The sequence below is a fragment of the Tupaia chinensis genome, unplaced genomic scaffold (assembly GCF_000334495.1).
Source record: "Tupaia chinensis unplaced genomic scaffold, TupChi_1.0 Scaffold000313_1, whole genome shotgun sequence".
In the NCBI taxonomy this organism is placed as follows: Eukaryota; Metazoa; Chordata; class Mammalia; order Scandentia; family Tupaiidae; genus Tupaia; species Tupaia belangeri.
In genome coordinates this window covers 1,449,766-1,454,784 of record NW_006159806.1, presented here as the reverse complement: position 1 = coordinate 1,454,784, position 5,019 = coordinate 1,449,766, and positions in this window count along the sequence as shown.

Sequence of the window (5,019 nt, the reverse complement as noted above, 5' to 3'; positions counted from 1 at the left end):
TCTGTTTCTCTAGCTCATGGAGAAAATAAATACATAAACTTTTTAAAAAGAAGAAGAATATGTAGGTGTCTTATTTAGACACCTTGGGCTACCATACAAAATACTGTAAGTTGGGTGGTTTAAACAAGAATCTGTTTTGCACAGTGCTTGAGGCTAGAAAGTCTAAGATTGACCTGCCCGCCAATCAGTTCCTGGTGAGGGTCCTTGTCCTGGTTTGCAAATGACTGCCTCCCTGCTGTTTCTTCACATGGTGGAGAGCAAGAGAGCACTCTCTGGTCTCTCTGCCTCTCATTATAAGGAAATTAATCATATCATGGGCGTCCAACCCTCATGTAATTTTCTCCCAAAGGCCCTACCTCCACATTCCATCATATTACAAGTTAGGGCTTCAGCTTATGAATTTGGGGGAGATGCAAACATTCTGCCCATAACAGCAAATGTGAACATCCTACCAGAATATGCTTAGGAATGCTCTGTCCTATGCGCAGAACCCAGAGCTTTCATGCCACATTCTATGGTCTATTGTCAATGGTGACAGTGGTCTCTGCCCTTCCCCAGAATTCCACTCCCATGAAAGCATATGGGTATGTCTCCAGTATCACCCGGCCTTGACTAACAGTGCAGTACAGCTCTAGGGTTCTATTAAAGATTCCTTGTCACCTTCAGACATGTTTTGGAGCAGCCGGCAGTGTGTTACAGGAAAGACTGTGGGAGAAAGGGAGGAGTTTAGGTGCTACAGAAAATTTCTCTTTTAGTATCACAAATAATGAATGTTATTCTCAAGAACATTCTTTATTACATGACTGAGAAAAGGAAATATTAAATAGTGTATTTCAATAAACTTTTACATAGTTGCAAAGCAACTGAAAAATCTATTCACTCTAATCCTAGAAAATACTAATCTGGGTCAGATGTTGCTGTGCTTTTAATATAACCAGGGATAAAAGTGCATCCTACATACATTGATATTTATGGACTTTGATTTTTAGGTGCCTACAGAGCTGAAAGGAATGCTTCAGTGTTGCAAGATCAGGGGTAAACAGCAGAACACTTCATTCTTTGTGAACACAGATGGATGATAAGCCTATGCACAGAAAGAATGCCCTTTTAAAGAATACTCCTCCTCTCTTTGGTCATTTCCAGAACTATACACATGGACGAAAAATGCGCCAAAATTGTTACCCTTGGAGAGAGGGGGGTAGCTAGTATGTGGATGATGCAGATTAATTATTAATGACAGCATGACGTGGTGACACAAAGGAGGAGCAACATGTGCTGTCTAAAGCTTCAATGCTGTTTATGATTTGTGTTCAAAAAGAGATTTTTAAATAAATGCTATATTTTCTTATTAACCAAATTTACAGAGGGCCTGAGAAAAATTGGGCTACAAATAACCAAATCAAGAGAGACACAAATAAGAATACTCCAAGAAGTGAAATCCAACTGGAAACTGGTAAAGCACCACACAACATTCCCTTTTCCTCCATTCACCTCCTGGGATCTTGGACATGCACACACACACCCCCAGTGTGAGTTTCAAGTCATCTGGTCCAGGACTTGAACTGTGGTTGACCATGTGGGAGTCCAGAGACTTAACCACTATGCCATCTGCTGGCCTGAATTATTGCTTTTCTTATCATGGCTTACAGTAGCTGAAGAGATAGAAGGTCAGTCTCTCTTCCTTAGGGTACAGAATTTGTGAACTGTGGCGACCATTCTGACCAATCTGCTATCACAGCTGACAGGGTGACATAAGGGGTTCATGAAAAGTTGTAGGTCTGTGGAGACCTATTCAGTTGCCCAAAACTCTTTGGAACTCTGGATATTGGTAGTATGATATTGGAGTGGCTTTGCTCCTTACAAGCTATCTTGGAGTATAATTTCAAAACAGGAAAACCAATTTGCATGCACACTGTGATTTACAACCACACTGGAGCAGTCTAGCCACTAGTTGGAGCTGTGGTGGAGCCGTGAGTTGGTAGAGCACCACTGCAGCATGAAGAGCGAGGCTGGAGTCTCTGAGTACCCTGGCTCCAACAACAACAGGTTAGATGGGGAAAAATCAAAAAATTTCCTAGAATCACAATTTTTCTCCCCCAGAAAATGGAGTTGACTATTCCTTCCTTATAAGAGATTGTTATTTTCTAAACTGAATCGAAATGTATCCCTTCCCTCCTGCCCAAACAGGGACAAACAACTTTCCCTGATAAGAAAAGGTTGAGCCTCATGACCTGACGTTATGAAGGATAAAGTAGACTTTGAAAAGAAGCCCCTTGGGGCCAGTAGATGCCATGGTAGTTAAGGGTGCTGGACTCCCACATAGCTGACTGTAGTTCAAGTCCTAGAATGGACTTGCTTTCTCATTTTCCTTCTGGTGGCTTGTTTTCTCGCTCGCTCTCTCTCTCTCTTTCTCTTGCTCTGTCCCTCCCTGATCAAATCAAAATAAATAAATAAAGCTAAATAAAATGACTCTTAAAAATTTTAAAGAAGCCCTATGGAACCAGCAGATGGTGTGATGGTTATGCTGCTGGACTCCTACATGGGCAACCACAGTTTGAGTCCCAGACCCAGTGATTTGAAACCAGAGTAGGTGCATGAGCATGCATGCCCAAAATCCCAAGAGGAGAATGGAGGAGAAGGAATTGTGCCAAGACTATTCTCCCTGGGGGGTGATTTCTTGCTTTCTCTCTCTTTGTCTGTCTCTGTCACTCTGTCACTCTGGCAAGTGCATGCACCCTATAACAAAAAATCTCCCCGATTTAAAAAAAAAAAAAAAAGCCCCCTATAAACTATCTCTAGAACAACAAAATAAAACAAGGATTGTTGTCTTTAAAGAACAAAGCCAGGTGGTTGTAGAAAGGGGATTGAAGGGAAATTGACTTTTCATTGTGTACTTTTCTGAACTGTGTATCATGTGTATATTTAACCTAGTCATAGAAAATAAAATGTGATTTTCTAAAGTAGCCTGCGAAATCCATCCCACTATTCTAGGGAGAATAGTGACTTAGAGCTTTATTCTGCACTTTGGATATCATTCAATCTGAAAAGCATCAGAGAAAGATTAGAAGATGAGAGGTTCCAACTTGAACAAAGGTATCAAGCTCAACAATTATTAAAATTTTTCTTAATAGGAAACATGGGATGTACTACCATATGTAATCCTAATGTTTTATCTTTGGCCCATCATATCCTAAAAAAAAATCCACCACAAATCTTAATTTATGAACTTTCCCATCCTCTTCCAACCAGCTTTATTGTCCTCATCAACTGACTGTTTTCTCTACAATGAAATTATGATCATACATTTCCTACCCTTTCCACGCCACCAAGCTAACTTGAAACAGAAAGAATCAATGTTGGAAGACAGAGGAAAAAGTAAAATCTTTCGATTTCCTTTTTTTGGAAGAGAAAAATTAACTATTCAAGCTGCCAATCATGTTGTCTTGTAGACTAAATTCTCTGGAGTAAAAGTGTTTTAATTTTCTTCAATGTCTTAAATGTTGTCAAGTTCACCTATGTTTAAAAATGCATACAGGGCCAGGTAGTGGCAGAGCTGTGACACGGCTAGCCCCGCATGAAAAAGGTACTGTGTTCATTTCTTAGGACCTCTCTTAGCATACCAGGTACCCATATGTACCGGTAATCCAGGCTGGTGAGACTGGGGTGGATTGTGCAATGGGGACCCCATTGAGATTGCCAATTTCTCTCTCTCTCTAATATAAAATACATAAATAAATAAAACTAACAAAATTAAAATGTTAATTGATGTTTTAAAAAAAAGAACATTATTTGTCAATAATGTCATTTTTCCTTTATGTGACTCAGAAGCAATACTGTATAACAACTGATTCCACAACAAAGCAAAGCTCTTACTGATATTTCATTATACCTCACACTGTCAATGTATCCCTGGGCTCACCACGATCATATATAACTGACCGTAAGCCTGTCAAGAACAAGAGCATGTTAACGCACTCCCTAAGCTCTTGTCTTAACAAAGCTCCGATCACCGTGCCCTCCGAACTAGCAAGAGCAGTTCCCACACTCCTCACCCAGTTATTGAAAAACCTCCCTCAGGGTAAATGACATCCCTCCACCTTTCCTTTATGTCACCTTTGGTATATTTACTTGAGCATGTCTTAATCAGTCTATTAACTCTCTAGAAATCTGAGATTTCATCAGGAAGATAATGTGAAGAAACACACTTTTTCCTACATTTTAGAGAAAAGAAAAAGATTCATTAAGGCAATGTTCTGTGCTTATGGTGCCTAGGCTTCCATACTGGAAGGCTGTGAAAGGCAGAGAGCTTTGAGGAGGAAATCTCTTAATTCTAACAAGAAGAGCTGCTTTGAGTTAATTGTGTTAAGGAAGTAGTATTTTAGTGATTCATGTTTAAATGAAACCATTATTTTCTAGACCCTGCCAAAAACTTACCACAACTCATTCATGTGATTTTTATTACAAATTAAGATTCTCATAATTTTGGAAGACACACATACACTTTAAAGTCTCTTGGGAAGGGAAGACTTGTGCTTCAGAGCAATGAATTACCCTGCTAAGTGGGACAAAAGAAGACCTTGTGATAATTCTGGTGAGCAGGGTACAGATAAGGGCCACCCTCATTTCAGCAGTTCTGTGATGGTTCAAAATAAGAGTCCCACAAACCTCTATGGCCAAAGCCAGGAGGGCTTTATTCAAAAGAAAGGACAAAGAGGAAGGAATGACAAAAGATTTAGAGGTTTTACTTCTTGTTTTTTTGGGTACTGTTTTTATTTATAGACTGGTCTACCATATCCAGAGCCTATTTCTTTTCTTTTTTTTTTTTGGAGAGGTTTTTGCTATAGGGCACGTGCGTTTGCCAGAAAGACAGAGAGAGAGAGACAGAAAGCGAGAAATCACCCTCCCCCTTCTCCTCCATTCTCCTCTCAGGATTTTTTTTTTTTTTTTTTTGAGAGGTTTTGCTATAGGGTGCGTGCACTCGCCAGAAAGACAGAGAGAGAGACAGAGAGACAGAAAACG